This window comes from Prunus avium, chromosome 8, assembly GCF_965620075.1.
Source record: "Prunus avium chromosome 8, drPruAviu1.hap1.1, whole genome shotgun sequence".
In the NCBI taxonomy this organism is placed as follows: domain Eukaryota; kingdom Viridiplantae; phylum Streptophyta; class Magnoliopsida; order Rosales; family Rosaceae; genus Prunus; species Prunus avium.
In genome coordinates, this window is record NC_142291.1 from 25,097,722 (window position 1) to 25,117,014 (window position 19,293).

Genomic DNA, 19,293 nt, shown 5'->3' on the forward strand with positions numbered 1-19,293 from the left:
GATTATAGTTTTGATGGGACTTGAGCAATTTTACAGATCTAAGGGTCCGTTTGGTAACTTTTCCATTTTGTTTCTACTGTAGTTTTTATTTTTAAAGATAGAGAAAACATATAGCGAGAAAAAGATAAATGGCTGAGAGAAAAACTTGCAAAAACCAAACACTTGAAATATACTTAAACACTTGGAATTTTGTCGGAGAAGGTTGCTCCTGTGAATAAGAATGAAAGAAAAGGTTTTGATTAGTTGAGCCGCACGGTAGATTTTAGGGTTCTTCCTGCTGAAAGAAGCATTTCATTTCGCTTTCCGAAATTGCCAGCACAGAAGTTGAAATATTTCCAGAAATAAGAATACTGTTGCATCCACGTTTTTGGAGATCCAATCAGTGAGGTGTGTATAGAAATAGTAGAAGCTTGGATTCTACAAAATTGTGGAGAATAACAACTAATTAATTTAATGGTCATGATGTTCATAAAGAAAGAAGATGAATCAATAAAAATTAAGGGAGAAACTGCTTCTTAAGACTATAAATGAGGGGTTGGTCCTCACTTGCATTACCAAGCACAAGAACTAAGAAAGAATTCAAAGATGGCAAAGTCAGTCGCTGCCTTCCATACAGCAATTGCCCTCCTAATTTTTTTGCTTTTCATTGCTTCCTTGGGTGAGTTATTAGAACCCAACTTTTATATGAACTGATCAACAGCTTATATCATCTCTGTTTAAAATGAGAAATATGCATTATTATTGGGTGAAGTGTATGCTTGCATTCTAGTTATAATATATTATTCTACTTCTGCAATTTGTGCTACAGCATTAGTGCCAACTGCAGAAGCCACAGCAGTGCTGTGCCGGTTGGAGTCGAGGTGAAGCAAGACATGGTCAGGTATTTGTCGTTAAATTTTAGAGAGACGGGCCATCGGCCCACTATTAGCAACACCGATATTGTCCTCAACTTAACCACTTACAAAGCCCAGTATGTGTAATACCCCGAAAAATTCAAGGTGGATTTTCATATTTTAGTGAAAAATAATATAATGGTGGAGAATGATTATGGGTATTTTATTAAGTGATTTTGGATTAAGATTATTAAATTAAGTGTGTTTAATTTCAAGTTGGACAAACATGACCAAAATACCCCTATGTGTGGATAATTACCAAAACACCCTTGTAGGCAAAGAAAAAAGTGAAATGTGGAGGGCATCAAACCATCATCCTCTCATTCTTCCCCCCTTGCCTCAAGCATTCATATCCACCATTTATGAAAGGATGAGTCACCTAGTCTAAAATGGTGAGTCACCTAGCCTAATTAAGATTCTTAAATCATGAAATTATTCTCTTCCTTCCCATTTATTGTATCATCACTCTCTTCTAACTTGATGACTCACCTAGCCTAAGGCTCTTCAATCATGAATTTACTCTTATCCTCATCATTCATTGAATCATCCCTTTCTTCCTCATTCACCTTAGTTTAATCCTTATTCTTCTTTTGTTCCTCTTCAAAATCCAAAATTCGTTACTTCCTTGGAGCAGCCGAGAACTCAAATTTCGGAAGCTCAAATGAGAAAACTTTCTTCATAAAAGTTGTTCATTTACATGATTCCTATAACATACTCAAAGTTCAGCTCAATCCGACTAGTATAGGCTCTGAAACGTTGGTATGATCACAATAAGTTTACCATTTCCTGATTTCACAGCAGTATGCTCGGTTTCAATATGTTTATGTGATTTCCTGTACTCAAATGACTTTGGTTTCTTCATCAAAGTTGTTTGAAATGCTGTCTATTATAACATACAAAATTTTAGATTGATCGGACTTCTATACCCACCTTGGGAATGTTTAGAGTGGAACTTGTTTGTAGTCTTCGACCTTCGTTCCTTCCCTCGTTTTCAGTCCAAAACACTCATTTCAAAAGCTCAAAACACTATGGTTTCTTCATGATAGTTACTCCAAATTCTCCTCTTTATAACATATCCAAAGATCATCCAAACTCAACCATTATAACTCTCTGAAAATTGGTATGAACAAAACTTGTTCAATTGATTATGTTGAATTTCTTGTTATAGATGTGTACTTTCTCTCAAATGGCTCGTTCCTTATCATTCAATTGATTAAATTAGCCACTATCATCTCAAGTAAATGTTTCTTTGAAGGCATGAAGCTCATCTTTTTATTGTCTCTTTGAGTACTAGTTATAAACCAAGTGTTGGCTAGAATGCCTCAAGGACATATATATACCTTTCGAAGTGTGTTTTTGTGAAGTTCTAGATTATTTCAATGTGATTTTGTTCCAATTTCATTATGGGATTTTGTTACATCAAAATGAATATCTCAAGGGTTATTTCAAAGTTGGTTTTGTGCCACTTGAATTTAAATTGATTTTTTGTGAAATTTCAAAGTAGAAACTATCCTGCTGGAATTGTTTTGATTCTGCTGCATACCTTGTTTTGAATAAGTGTTTGAAAACTTCCTAAACTTGGATTTTCATGAAATTTTAGTATGTTTTACTTTCTTGTATTTTCTTCAGATCTGGAAAGTTTTATCCAGTTTGGTTGTAAATTGTAATTTTGGTGATTTTTCAAATTAAAGTGTACAAACCTTTAAAAGAAAAAAAAAAGAACGTTATGCAGCCTAGTCTGTTTTGGTTTCTATTTTGACATGCTTCCTTAACCCTAATTTTTATCAAATTTTGACATCTTTAATGTTTCTATGTCTAGTTGTGATCTGGAAAGTTTTACATTATTTTGATTTGAAATCAATATTTAGTGAATTTTCAAAGTTAACGTGTTCCAACCCAAATATTTAGCAAAACTGAAATTTTAGTTTTAAATTTTCTTTATGAGTATAGAGCTGAACCACCTGTTTTAAACATCCAAAATAGTAGAACTATTATAGGAGGGGAATAGATTAGTTTTTCCTTGACGTTTGGTTCTAAGCTTGCTTGGATGTGAGGTTAAGGGAGTAACAATCGGGTCAAACAACTTGTCAAGTGTTTTATGGGGTTTACGTGCGCTAGTAGGACACTCAAATTTGTTTCTTTATTTCCAATGAATTTTAATAAGTAAATTATCTTAACTAGGTGTTCTACTCTGCGTACTTTCGAGGACGAAACCGCACAAGGTTAAGCTAGCTGGACATGAGGTAGGGTTTCTTGATTTCCCAATGATTGGGCTACGTCACTTTTAATCTTGGTGCTTATATTTAGTACTATAAATATGAATATTATTGTTGATTTGCTCGGTGAATATTATTATTCATGTGATTAAATATGAAATATCATTTTTATTATTTGTGTTATTATTCAGCAGAGATAAATGATGTTTGCGCTGCATTACATATGCATCATAAAGACAGTGGTGTTTGGGGTGTGTGTGTCGTTTGAGGTATATCTAAGGGGTGGGAGAAGGTCTTAGATATATCTAAGTAAATAAAATGTGGAATATATTCAGGTGAAGGGAATAGAGCTTAAATATATTGAGGTGATGGGAGCAGGGCCTCTAATGAAAAGTGAAAGTTGAGAAATTCGTAAACAAAAGAAAAATTGGTTAAGGGACGGATGAGCGCTAGTCCATATTTTAGGGTATTCGGAGCTACAGTGGTAAAACGCATGGTATGGGACATGCATGCTTATTTCCCTAAGGTATGAATTAGTGGGATTAGAAGGGAGTGAGTTTATGACATCACCGCATATGCAAATTTATTTATCTGGTATGATTACATAATTATTATATATCTTTTGTTGTTTGATGCATGACACTTTGATTAACTATGATAGCTGACCTTAAGGGGTTTAACGGTACTCTACTGGGCATTAGAATGCTCATACCCTAATAGATTGTACAGGATTAAAGCAGAAGTTTGAGGAAGCGGGTTTCAACTAAGCTGCTGGGCTTTTGTTGTTGATTTTTTGTAATTAATATTTGTAAGTAGTCAACCGTTTGTTAAAGATCTTAGTGTGTATTTAACTTCGAGCTGCTACGACTCTGATTCTGTGTTGTTAAGCATATTTGTATTTATTTGTGGCTCTTTTTCTCATCATATCATGGTTGTAGGATTTTATTCTTATGACTATGGTATGACTCACACCCTGATTCGGGAATATCCCTTATTTTCGAATTGAGTCGTGACAGTAGGTATGAAGTTTTATCACAAAAGCCCTTGTTACTATTAGTAGTGGAACCATTCATTATATATTGTATTTTATTTAGTCAAATTTCCGATGTGGGACTTATATTTTTTAACACGCCCCCTCACGTGGGACCACCACATAGTATGCCACACATAGAGCCAAGTCCACATCGGAGTCAAAGCCCAACGTGTGAACACTACGTATTGGGTAAGGGGTAAGGGGTAAGGGGTAAGGGGTAAGGGTAAACATTCAAGCCCAACATGTGAACACCACACATTGGCTAAGGGTAAAGGGTCAATTCAAGCCCAGTCAATCAACCCGCTCTGATACCATGTTAAATTTCAGAGAGACGGGCAAGTGGCCCACTACTAGCAACACCGATATTGTCCCTAATTTAACCACCTACAAAACCCAGTAGATATAAGATTTTATCACAAAAGACCTCGGTATTATTAGTAGTAGAACCATTCATTATATATTATATTTTATTAGTCAAGTTTCCAATATAGGACTTATATTATTCAACATTTATATCAAAGTCCGTACAGGATTCACGTGTTTCTGCTATTTTTGTAAGAAGCATTAGGCCAAAAATCATGTTTTTGGCTGGGAATGCTAAAATGAACAGCTTCAATTGCTGACTCAGTCCGTGCTTTTGGATGCCCATGGGTTTGAAATATGAAAAATAAGGGCTTATGTTTCTTCTAAATAATTATGTAACTCCTGTTACCATACCATCTCTGTTTACAGTACCTTTGTTGACAATAAATAAAGTCGATCCAGTGAAGAATATTTATGATTATCTATGTTCAGCAATTATCACACAAAAGCAAAAATGTGTATGATGTAATCCTTGACTACTGAAATATGAATTTCAGATAATAATAATTTCGCATATAATAAGTAACTACGGAAGACTTAATTGTATCTCGTGGGTTATGTTGAGAGCATTCACATTCATGCTCTCTATATTTTAGTTAAATTTTAGCTAAAAATATATCAAAGTTATTTTAGAAGCTCTCTATAAAATTTAAACTCCAATCATGCTCTCAAGTTTATGGAGTCATAAATGCTATAACTCTTTTTTAATTGGTCAATCTCTATTAAAAAATAATATAAAAAATAATTAGTATTAATTAAAGGTTTGAAATATTCATTAAATAAAGTAGCATTAAATTATAGGGAGCCATTAGAAGTCCTTTCTCTCTCCTCAGATTTTGAAGCTTCTAGAGGTCTCCCTCTTTTAGGAGGTGGATAAGGAGCATGGTTGGTGTTGTATTTTACCAATTCTTCTCTATAATTTGTGTAAAGAGATGATTTAGGGGGTCCATTATAGATGCTCTAAATATAACTATAGCTAGGTTAGCTCACATTAAGTACAGAAATACACACTTACCCTAATTGAGCTAAAAAATCATCAAGAAAGAGCTCTTAAATGTCAGGAAATATATTTGTTGATAGTTACAAAGCATTCAGAGAAGAGTTCATTGACGATTTTCGACTGGTTTGTGCCCTTTTTTAGATGTCAGGAAATTATAACTGTCAAGAATGATAGTACCGTTTATTGACGTCGGTACTCCTGACGCTTTTTGAGTCATTAAAAAATGACTATTGTGACCTTTTTTAGCTATCAGCGAACGGTGTGTGTCGTAAATCTTTCTTGGATTCAGTTCCAGCTTTGATTTGATCCCTTCCTCTTGAGTGCGTTGATGACTACCCGGCACGAACTTGTAGATTTCATGGGCGATGGAATTGACATAATATATTTAATGACTATCTTGTATCATGCGCAAGTTCAAGACAAAGACTAAACAAGATAGAGTCAAGAGAAGTAAAACTAGTGGGAAATACTGTTCGGTGTTCATGAATTTGTCCTATAGGTGAGGTGAAGTTGCGAGTGGAAATAAAAGATTGTTCAAAGGGTGTCAATCCCAAGATATTTCGGAGATGACTTGATTTCATGGACTTTGGGATCTAATCTTATTCATTTCAATTGCTTTCCTCTTATAAATATTGTTGTTGTGGATTCTATAAATGGTTATAAGAAAGTAGATAAATTAGCCAGTCACTCACTATATATGCTATCATGGTGATTCAATTTCAAAACCACTGCATTAATTTTATAGTAAATTTGGGTTTTCCCCTTTAAATTCATTTTTCCTTACCTACAGCCCATCCTTTTATTTTTCTATAAATTAAACCCAATTTTTATAAGTAAAACCCAATGACTAGGATCCACCTAAGCAAGTTACCTAATCCAGCTTAACATATTAAATGTTATATTTTTTCAATTCCTAAATTACCCTAATTGCATTTTAACGTTTTTTTTTCCAACAAATTTTTTGCTATTCAATGTCATAATGGTGTTTCAATTTTGCATAAGTTTTGTGGGTCAGTTTTATTTATTTATTTTATATATAATTAAAACTTGGTGTGTAATTAGTGTCGTATGTTTTTGAAATTGATTGGTTCTAATACACCTATTATGTTTTTTTTTTAATTATGATTGGTTATATTTTGTAAACGAAATATATAATTAAAACTTGGTCTGTTTTTCCGAATCCGACAACCTGACCATATTTTGTTTCAATTTCATAATAATTGGTTAGTTATTTCCTTTTATTTATATCAAAATTTCAAATTTAATAATTGTTATGGATTAGAAATTAATTTGTTTTAGGAACATTAATTTACCTACAAATATTTTGTATAACTATTTTTTCTTATAAATAATGTACCTATATTTACGTATATTTGCTAATAATGGACCATATTCAATAATAAACCTATTTTTTTTATATATATAAATAATATACCTATATTTTTGTATATTAAATAATGTACCTATCTACGTATATTGGAAAATTATAATGTACCTAGATATGTTAGATATATTAAGTATACAAAAATTGTTACACAACTATCAAAGAGACCAATATATATTTATGCTAACAAACTCCCCAATAGAAAAAAGAGAAATAGTCAACCCTAATTAATGCACGGGTTCAAATTGTGACTCTAGAGGAAATTGATGGATTAAAAAAAAAATAGAAACCACGTTGAATGCCTAGTTAAAAACATTATTGAAATCCTAACTTTACGGGATTTTTTTAAGAAGAAAAATATTCAGCAACAAAGAGGGGTTGATGGCATGATTTGTAAATATGTCATAATTTATGAACACTTTGGCATCCAATTCAAAATTGGGTTTTATTTAAATGTAATAAAATAGATGGGTTATTGTCTAGAGTATTTTAGTTGTATGGGTCTATTTTGGTTAGACCCTTAATTTTATTTAGTTTTTTTAACCGCAATTTGGTCCATAAATTTATTTATTTTAGTCAATTTGGTCATCCAACTCTCTCAATCATACCAATTAAGACCTTTTGTAACATTCCATCAATTTGAAGGTTAAAACCATGAATCTGAAACCATAAGTGTGGAAATAAAGATTGAACGAGAAAGCATAAGGAATTGAAAGGAAATGCAATTAAACTTAAAAAAAAGAGCAAAAAGTAAATTAAAGAAAGGCAATGACGTAAATGATAGAAATTAAAGTACATAAAGTAAATTATGTAAATTAAAGTGGGTAAAGGAAATGACGAAAATTAGAGTGCGTAAAGTAAATGGCGGAAATTAAAAGTGCGGAAAGTAAACTAAATTAACCAGAATAGTAAAGAGTAAACTATGGTTGGAATTGAAAGACTTGAATTGAAATACAATGACAACAATTTAAACTAGACTAGTGCGTTGAAATGTAAAGACATAATTGAAATCTACGGGACCTAGGCCAGAAAAATAAGAATCAGGCTACGTGTTATATTACGCTACTCCTAGGATAGGAATTTAAAAGAATGTAAATTCACAAGTTGTGTGTTGTATCCTTCTCCTCTTCTACAACTTAGTATTTATAGGGGATTATGTACATTCCAATTGATCGCCTTAAAATCCGTCAATCAATATAATTTCCTCCTTGTCGCTCTCTCGTTCACACGAGGAGAGCCTTGACGGCTAGGGTTAACGTTTCTCCAGTTTTCTTTACTCATTCTCTGTGCCGTCTCTCTGAGTCTTATCTAATTGTCTCTTTGGGTTTTTCTTGGTGAATTGGGTATGACGTTTTTTTTGCTCTTTTGTTCTCTGTGCGGTGGCTGCGTTGGCTTCCTTTTTGGGTTCCTAAGGAGCCAGTCGCTGGTGAGGGATCTCTATCTTAACACTATGGAGATGGCCACCGCCTCTTCTGCTCAAGGGGATGACAAGTATGCAGCACCAAGCGGGAATCAGAAGCGTGGGAAAACTGGTGTTGGGCATCTGATTGTTAGTGGCGTGGATTTTCTGATAAGCATAGTTTTTGTATCGAGGATTTTTTTGACAAGGCGGAGCAGACCAGCCTCAAGGGGTCGCCAAGATCTCCCTAATAATTCTCCTATGGAATGTTCGTGGGCTTGGCAACTGATGAACGTTCCTACTACGAGGATCTTTCTTCAGAATTTTCTTCAGGCTAAGAGGCCAATCTTGGTCTCCATTGCTTGTCAGTTGGGGTTTTGGATCAAGAAAATTGGAGATGGCGGTTGGTGTTTGGCTAGATCTATTATGATGCTCACAATACGTTTTTGACTATATACGAAGAACTATGATGCTTTCTTAAGAGTGAGGCTCTTTATAAACAACATTTTCTAAATAAAATAAAACAATTGGGCCAATATAAGTTACTTGGGTTCTGGACTGTTGCTCTGCCCGCCCTAGGGCTAGGACTGAGCCTGTTAATAACTCAAATGGTGAGGGAGAGTGAGATAATGAGTTATGTTTAGAATGGTCTAAGTTTCGATTTCCTTCAATGTAACAAAGAAAAAAGAAAATTAAAGGAACAAATTTTGACTAGATTAATGGATTATTACTGTAAGCTATATTTTTCAGGAGCACTTACCACCTAATATTTTAGCAAGAGACTTGTCTTGTTCTAAATATTGGTTGGATAACTAAGGGTTTGTAGCTCAAGTGGTTATTAAGACATGTACCTCTGCCGGCACCTGAGGTCCTAGATTCAATTCCCCCAATATCACTTGTATAAAATAAAAAAAGTATTCATTGGATGAAAATTAATTCACCCGTCAACGTCATTAGGACATATTTCATAGATGATTTAAATTACATGCTCTAAGCCTCTCTCTTACTAATTAACGGTGGATGAACTTTCTTCCACAAATATTTAGTTTTCAAGCCTGGAAGCAATTTTTTTTTTATTTTAAGACAATTAAAGTTCTGAAGCTTAGTAATTAAAAGGTTATTCTTTCACTGAATCTTAATACAACCACTTCTCAATTTATTCTTCATCTATATACAGGCTGTAGCCATATATGGCCGGTGCATGGTTTTGTTCAAAAGCTTAATTAGTAAGGCCTCCGCCCATTATAATTGCCTGGGGGATCATAGTTGCACCCAATGAAGGTGCCTCCGTTGTTGCACCTTGCTTTTGCACACCCTAGACGAACTGAGTTGCGCCAAACAACCTGAGAATAATGGCCACACACCTTTCCAGGAGCACATGAGTTGGAGTTGTAATCATAGCTGGACTTCTCTGATACAAACATGTTCACGGCTGCCGTGGCCGACAAGTCACGGCTGCTCTTCGCTATGTTTTTGCCATAAGGTCAATGGGAGTGCACAAGATTGCAGTCACCAATACGTGAATCGGCGTATCTTTGTGCATAGGCCGCTACGTTGGGATCCCACGTCAGGGGCGGAACTTTTTTTGGGTAGGTTTGTGGTTGCCAGTTTTGGTAGTTTTGTGATTGTGAGTGTCGAGAGTTGTGGGAATTGTGGTTGATTTGTGGTGGTGAGTCTTGAGAGTTGTGTGGGAATTGTGGTAGTTTTGTTGTGGTGAGTTTTGGTAGTTTTGTGGTGGTGAGTCTTGAGAGTGTTGGGACATGTGGTAGTTTTGTGGTGGTGAGTCTTGAGAGTGTTGGGACATGTGGTAGTTTTGTGGTAGTTTTGTGGTGGCGAGTCTTGAGAGTGGTGGGACTTGTGGTAGCCTTGTGATGATGAGTTGGAGGAGTATGGTGGAGAGTTTTGGGGATTTTGGGCATTGTGGTGGTAGCCTTGTGGTGAATTTTTATGGGAATTACGGTAGTGGTGTTGTGGCGAGCAGCCGTTGTCCTGTGGTGGTGAGTTTTGGGGGGTTTTGGGTATTTTGGTAGCCTTGTGGTGAGTCTTTGTAGGCAGAAATTGGTTGGACTAGGGTTAAGCAGGAGAAAAAACTAGGGCAAACGAATTCTTACACAACCCCATATTGGCTTGTATGCGCACTGCAAATAATATCTTGGGTGTGATTGATGAGGAATGAGAGATGGAGCATGGAGTTTTTATAAGGGAAATGTTTGAGGGAGTACTGTATTTTAATGCTAAAGATACCATATATTGGACAGTTTTAATTTAATGCCACGGAGGTATAATACTCTAATACATGCGGTGAATTTTAATTTTATAATGTGGTTAGAAAATATGATCTCTCAAGTTAATACGTTCTTGAATTTTTTTCTTCTTTTAATTTTGAAGAAAGCACAAATAAAAGTGCCCGTTTCTTGTTTTGCTAAGAAATCAAACCTTGGTGAAATTGCTAGTTTCAACTTCTTTTTTTGGGTATACCGTTCATATAGGCACGTTATATTGTAATGTCACTTGAAAAAACATCAACAATTGTTACCTTTTTATTGGTGACTATTGGCAACATTAGTCACCTTTGTTCGGTGAGTAAAAGCAATAGGCTGCAGTTACAATTTTGGGCTTCGTTACATATGAAGCTGTGACTAAAGCCTATTCTCACCATTTTAACAACATTTGTGACAAACACAAACTGACTCTCAACAAAATCTAAGGGTACAGCGGGGCCCATTATCTATCTAATCAACTTCAATTTATAATATTTTATTACTTATTTGACTAGTTGGCATATTTTTATCATATTACGTATTCGAATTCTCAATAGCATTTAAGTACAATGGGGCCCATCAAATTCAACAAATTGACAATACATTTTTTTTTTACTTAAATCTATATCTGTGTATTAGATTTATTAAAAAGAATTACAATTTCTATTTGTACATTTCTTACTTTTCATTTTCCAATAATTAATTAATAAAAATATTGTTTTTATTGATGTCTAGTATTTATTGTAATTTCATTATAATTCAATAAACAATTTAATACAGATATTGACTTTCATTGCAATACATTTCATAAACATATTAGCTTTGATTTCATAATTTTCATTACAATTTACACATATGGAGGATTAAAACCTCTCAAAATATTAAGTCTGGTAACTAAATATACAATCATTTGGGATCTACTTTCAGTAGCCTCATTTACAATTCCTTCCACATTTCTTGGCACGTCATCTTCTTCCCGATTGTACATTTGTGTGTTCCTAATACTTGTATGTGTGCTTCTTAGGGGCAACTGCGAGTCGTTGTCTGCATCCAACGAAGTAGTATCACCCATGTATTCTATAGAAAAATTGAGAGAAAAGTATATTTTTCTTTTGTCCAAAGAGTAAAGTGGGTTTTTCTTTTGTCAAGAGAGTAAAGTGAGTTTGTGAAAAAGCACTTATGCCAGTTTTGCATTCCCAAAGCATAATTAACATTTGAAAAAAAAATTTTAAAACTCAAAATAATTCATCAGGCGCCAAAACACACTATATTGGCGCCTAATATCCAAATTTCATGTTTAACTTCCTTTAAAAATAAAAATAAAAGAGATACCTTCTTTAAATTAACAAAAGTACAATAGACCAATTAAATTTGTCCAAAATTAATTAAAGAGATGTGGGTATTTCACCAACAAAAAAAAATTTGGGATATTTATATTTTTGACCATTTATGTTGTACACTTCCCAACATTTACGGTGAAAAAAAGTTGGTAAGTTTAATCAAGTCAGACACTTACTTCTTCAACCTACCAACCTTTAGCTATTGCTTCACTTTTCCCCTTCTTTTTTGTTTATCTTTGCCTGGAGTCTTTTTGGTCTAGCCTTCGTTCTTGTTCTTTTGCTCTTTTTGTGGCAATGAATCAGTTTCCAAATCCTCCAAAATGCGATGGACACTTGAGCATCCCATCATGCAATGCAACAAGCAATGAATCATCAATAAATTGTTGTTGACACGTCTTATATTCTTCACTTGCCCTATCTAATTTAACCCAAGATTTATCCATAACAACTAGAAACAATCACAAGATAAAAAATTTAATCAAGGCAACCCCATTAGGCAAAAAGTTCATAAATGCAAATTTAATCAAGGCAACCCCACATGGTCAAATACCAATATTAAACAGATAGTATCAAATTTGTCAAGAAGGCAGGGAGGACTCAAATTTGATGATGTAAATATTAACCATTTAAGATCCAAATAATACACGAAAATCAAATTAAGAATCTACAAGCCCTAACAAGTAAGGATTAAGATTTTATGATTCATAAAACAACATACAAAAATAAGGAGGTAGAACCTCAGATTGGGAATGGAGGCGCCTTTAGAAATTCAACTGCCATTGTGGAGTAGGAGTAAGAAGATTTGTGAACTTTAATTTCTTTCTTTTATTAAAGGAACATCGTTCGCATTGGTGTAAAGTTAAACTCCATTGTAGTTTCTTGGGAAAAAAAAAAAACTTCAATGTAGTTTTAAATGGTCATTCCCTGATCCAGAAATAAGGAATATTTTTGAATTAGGGTATGAGTCATACCATAGTTATAAGAATAAATCCCTATGACCATGATGTGATGAGAAATATAACAATAAATAATACAAATTTACTTCATAATACATAATTAGAGTCACAGTAGCTCATAGTCGAAAACACACTAAGATCCTTATCGAACGGTTGACTACTCACTACTAATATTACACAAATAAACAACAAATGCCTAGTAGTTTGGTGGAACAACCGCTTTCTAAAACTTCGCCTTGAATCCTGCACAATCTGTTAGAGTATGAGCATTCTAATGCCTAGTAGAGTATCGTCAAATCCCTCAAGGTCAGCTATCACAGTTAATTAAAGTGTCATGCATCAAACAACACAAAATATATAAATTATGCAACCATACCAGATAAATAAATTTGCATATGCGATGATGTCATGAACCCACTCCTTTCAAATCCCACTAATTCATACCTTAGGACAACAAGCATGCATGTCTCATACCATGTGTTTTACCACTATGGCTCCCAATAACCTAAAATATGAACTAGCGATCATTTGTTCCTTAACCCTATTTTTTTTATTTACAAATTTCTCAACTTTCGCTTTTCATTAAAGGCCCTGCTCCCATCACCTAAATATATTCATACTCTGCTCCCATCACCTGAATATATATTCCACATTTTTACTCATATATATATATATATATCTAAGACCTTCTCCCACCCTTTAGATATACCTCAAACCACACACAAACCCAAAACACAACTATATTTATGATGCATATGTAATGCATCTCAAACAACATTAATTTCTGCAGAATAATAATAATTCAAATAAAAACAATAATATTTCAAATTTAATCATATGAATAATAATATTCATCCAACGTCAAATAATATTCACGGAGTAATATCAATAATAATATTCACATAACATCATGGAGCAAAACAACAATAATATTCCTATATAGTACTATATATAAGCACAAAGGTTAAAAGTGACATAGCCCATTCATCGGGAAATCAGGAAACCCTACCTCGTGTTCGACTAGTTAGATTAATGAATTACCCTTCCAATCCTTCTGTTTCCACTCGAGCCTAAATCAAACAATAAGAACAAATAATAATTATTACTTTCGCATAACATAATTTTGGTCAAAAAGCTACGGGTCTCAGATGGTCCCAAAGCCAATATTAACGAACTTAAAACGAAAAATCAAGTTTGGGAGGATGACGGATGACATCAACATCATACCACATGCACTGAATACACATATGGTGACTGCATGGTACTATTCATCTTCCCCAAAACACCTTTTTTTTCTTCTTGTTTTCCACCTCATTTTTAACGTAACTAACAATAGGAAAGATTTGCAAGACTATACTTGATATATTGATATTTTACCTATTTATTATATCTCTTTTACTTGTCATATTGCTATAATTTTTAGTTAAATTGTTGGTTTTAATTAGTTTTGTAAGTATTTTCAAGGGATTAAACCTAAGAGTAATTTGGAGCTTAAATGGAGAAGAATTGAATGATAGAGGTCGTTTGTCAAATACTAGTCACGCAATTGGTTTTCGCAACTTGGAATGGCAATTACATGGCTCCTATTTGTCTATTGCTAAACTGACGTGGCTGAGTGAAATCAAATAGGGAATTTCACTATATGGGTTGGTTTTGAGGTGCAAGTGACGTAGAGGAGCTTTCCACGTGGCTTTGGGAGACTTAATTAGTTTAATTAGTTTTTATTTATTTATCTACCTTGTTGAGTAAGGAAATCCTAATAAAGTTAGGATTTCTTATGTATTAATTTCCACCTAGAATAGGAAGTTAAGGAGCATATAAATAGGAGGTTTCAACGTTGGGAGGAAGGAGAGAGGAGGTCAGAGACCACAAAGTGAAAGAGTTTTTAGAGAGACGAAGACGACGACCTGGAGCTAGAGTTGTTGTGGAGCAGAGATCAAATCTTCAATTGGGTTTATTCTATGACATTATTTATCATGGTTTTTATTAAAGTAGTCATGAACTAATTCCTTTTGCTAGGGCTACGATGTAGCCTAGTCATGAATACTCAATTACTTTAGTCAATGTTAATTCCAAGTATTTTTCCATGTTGAGTGTCTATTACTGTACTTAATGCTTTGAATGTTTGGCCAACATTTAATTGCTTTGATGCTAAATTGACGATAGGGATATCCAATTTAGAGTTTGCTTCTTGTACTAGATGCCATGGGTTACATTATTAGACATGGATGTTTGTCATGACTTATGTGGTTGTTTTGCAGGTTTTTCAAGAAACTTATTAATGAGTTCTTATTATTTTTAATTTCATTACTAGGGATAGAGTGGGTTGGTAATAAGGATACTTTTGGCATAATCGGGGATGTAGTATCAGATAAAGTACAGAAAATCGACTGTCAACATAGAGATTTATTAGGATTAACATGCTAAGGAAATTGGGTAGAATTGGCTATGGTGAAATCGGAAGCTCTAGTGCTCTCATAACTTGAAACTCACCTCCTCATTTTTTATATGCTTGCTTTTATTAATTGTTTTTAATTAATTAATCAATCAAATCTCATCATTCAATTATTAAAGTCTTGTATTAATCACATTTTTCTCCACAAGTTATATATATATAGAGAGAGAGAGGGGGGAGGGGGGGTGGGGTTGAGAGAGCGACTTTGGCCACCGACTATTTTCAATGTGAAAAGCACACAACATGAGCCTAAAAGGACTTCCACAGACTACCCTTTTGTTCACATTAGACTGTTGGATAGATCGAGCATGCAAATGCAATGAAACTTTCTTAGATATATAATATATCTAAGAGAACCCACATAATATAATATTATATATATGATAAATAATCTGTATTCAAAATGTGTCACGTGTAACACATTCACTATGATGAGTCTTCTCACTATGATGAGTCTTTTATACATGATGCTACGTGACAAAGCATATACAGCAGTAGAATATTTCAGTTAAAAGATGAACTTTAGTTAATTTGAGGCAATTTTAGAATGTATATCAAAACGAACTAAGATTTGTGATGCTACTCAACAAATTTAAACCACACTCTATATGTGTATTGACAAAGTTTACACGATTTAGGGTTTTGAGATTGACAATTGCTATTGTTTCTCTATGTTAACAAAGTTATTTGTCGGCTCAATAATGTAATCTATATCCATATGGCCAAATATTACAATTATTTAGTATGAATTATTCATTTTTATCTATATATATAAAGTAAAAGGCAGAGAATGGTGAAACATTCAAAATACCAGAAAATGCCCTTGGTTAATGCAAACATTAAGAATTGAAATTATTAATTAAATGAGGATAATATGGTAAATTCACACTTTTTCATATTTAAAAAAATTAATATTACAAGAAAAACCGGATAATCGATCCTATTTTTATGGAAAACAACTACCCATTATCTTTTTTAATTCTAAAAGAAATTTTAAATTTAAAAAAAAAAAGCCTCTCGTAGGTGCGGAAGTGCGGAGAGGCTAGTCTATATATAAAGCAAAAGGCAGAGAATGGTGAAACATTCAAAATACCAGAAAATGCCCTTGGTTAATACAAACATTAAGAATTGAAATTATTAATTAAATGAGGATAATATGGTAAATTCACACTTTTCCATATTAAAAAAAATAAAAATCAAACAATGAATCCTATTTTTATGGAACATAACTACCCATTATCTTTTTTAATTCTAAAATAAATTTAAATTTTTTTTAAAAAAGCCTCTTGCAGGCGCAGAAGCGCGTGCGGAGAGGCTAGTGTAAATAATATCCACTCTTTTAGGTGAAGCATTTAGTCCAGTGCCATTTTGAGCCAAGCCTTAAAATATATATATATATATATATAAAGGTCAGAACCATTTTGAAGAGCAGCATTCCACTCCATCCCCCCAATTCCCAAATTCTTTCTCTTATCTTCCCAAACCCTCAGCCCCCCAAAACCCCAAATTTGCAATTCCTTTCTCTCGTCTTTCCAACTCCCACCACCTCCGGGTGCTCTCTAGGGATGACCTCACTTGCCCCATGTTTCATTTTTTTGAGTTTAATTGGGTGTTGGCTGGGGCTTGCTAGGTGATTTGAAATCACTCAGAAGCGTAGGGTTGCTCTTTGGGCGTTTGTGTGTCAGCCATTTAGGAACATCTCTATCTCTAGCTTAGTTTTGTTTGTAGAAAAAAAAAAAATTGGAAACATTTACAATATGACCCTATGGGGTGTTGATTTTGGATCCGCCACTGATGATAGGGGCGGGTAGGATTTGGGTAATCTGGGTTTTTTTTTCTTCTTTTGGTTACTTTTTTTAAAAAAATAAAAAATTTGTTTTTATTTTTGGTTTTTTTAGGGTTTTGGTTATCTTTGTTTTTTGATCGAAATGCCCTTGAACAACTAACTACATTTACTCTATTTTGACAAAAATTAGAATTTGAACTTGAATTGCTTAAATTGAAAACTACAAGTACAAAATTGATCAAATTGAAATGACATAGACCAAAGTGATAAAAGTGGCAAATTACAAGAACCAAAAAGGACTTTTTTCCTTTTCTTTTCAACCTCTCACATTTGCTATCTTAATTCTTTCATGGATGCAGAAGTAATAAATTGGGAGCTTTAGTTTTAAAACACAATATAGTTTAATAATTTGGAAGTTAGGAATACAATTCATCTAATTAGCATAAGGCCAAAGACCAAAATGTAGTACCTAATTTTACAAAAATATCATTAAAAAATATCAAAATTACACACAATGCCACTCCTTCTAAAGCAAGCATACTATGTCACATGTCCATATCTAGCCAACTGCCACCGCCGGCCACCCACCCGCCGCGGGACACCTGCCACCGCCGCTGTAGGGGACCAACTCTTATTCACCTTTAAGAAAAAAAAGATTTTGTGTCATTGAAGGGACTCGAACCTTGACCCTCAAAGGAGGAAGGCTCACTCACAAACCACTACACCAAACTTGATTTTGTAATATTTATTCAGTTATACAATATTTATATAAACAATCAACTATTTTTTATTTTATTTTAAAAAAGATCATTTCAACACATATTCACACAAAAACTACAAATAAAAACAGAAACTGCAACAAAAATACAATATAGATATCAATTATGTTTAAAAACAAAACAAAAAAACAAAAACAAAAAAAGTTACAAAAACAAAAAATTTATTGAAGCAAAATGGAGGAACCAAGATGAAAGTACCAAAATGGAAATTGCGATGCAGAAACGGAAACTGCAATGTAGAAGCGGAAACTGCAATGCATAAACAGAAACTGCAATACAAAAATGGAAACTGCAATGCTTAGTTTGGGCAAAAATGCTTAGCTCAATAGTTAAACAAAACAAAACAATATTTTTTATTTATTCAATACATGTTGGTAAAATACTTTGTTTCTGGCAATGCAGTTTCCAAAAGTCCAATTTTGAGTTCCCTTGCTCTTGGGTAGTTCTACTCTTCTCTTGCCCTCCCAATTCCTCATATGGGTAGCCTCTACTCTTCAAATTGATGAGGTTGAAGGCCAAGGAAAGAGCAAAAATCCAATTGTAATTAAATGAAAACTGCAATGCAATTCCCAAAAGTCCAATTTTGAGTTCCCTTGCTCTTGGGTAGTTCTCCTCTTCTTTTGCCCACCCAATTACTCATCTAGGTAGCCTCTACTCTTCAAATTGTGAGGTTGAAGGCCAAGGACTAGCAAAAATCCAATTGTAATTAAATGAAAACTGCACGAAAGTCCAATTCTGAGTTCCGTTGCTTTTGGGTAGTTCTACTCTTCTCTTGCCCACTCAATTCCTCATCTAGGTAGCCTTTACTCTTCAAATTAGTGAGGTTGAAGGCCAAGGAAAGAGAAAAAATCCAATTGTAATTAAATGAAAACTGCGATGCAGTTTCCAAAAGTCCAATTTTGAGTTCCCTTGCTCTTGGGTAGTTCTACTCTTCTCTTGCCCTCCCAATTCCTCATCTGGGTAGCCTCTACTCTTCAAATTAGTGAGGTTGAAGGCCAAGGAAAGAGCAAAAATCCAATTGTAATTAAATGAAAACTGCGATGCAGTTTCCGAAAGTCCAATTTTGAGTTCCCTTGCTCTTGGGTAGTTCTACTCTTCTCTTGCCCACTCAATTCCTCATATGGGTAGTCCCTACTCTTCAAATTGGTGAGGTTGAAGGCCAAGGAAAGAGCAAAAATCCAATTGTAATTAAATGAAAACGGCAATGTAGTTTGTGCAAAACTACAATGTAGTTGGTCATGTCAACTTCGTATATAAAGCTCAAATAGATCCTCCACTAGGCATTAAAGTAACTATAAAACCCGAGAGATTGGTTTTCAATTCCACAGTTAAGACAATCTCCTTCACGATAGCAGTTTCCCCTTACCAAGTGAACATTGTATACTTTTTCGGAAGCCTGACTTGGAGCGATGGGATACATGCTGTGAC

General features: G+C 34.0%; 1 pseudogene; it reads right to left on the reverse strand.

Annotated features, from left to right (window-relative positions):
• Positions 1–9,511: 9,511 nt before the first annotated feature.
• On the reverse strand, positions 9,512–10,207 carry LOC110759116 (pathogenesis-related protein 1 pseudogene; annotated as a pseudogene).
• Positions 10,208–19,293: the final 9,086 nt, after the last annotated feature.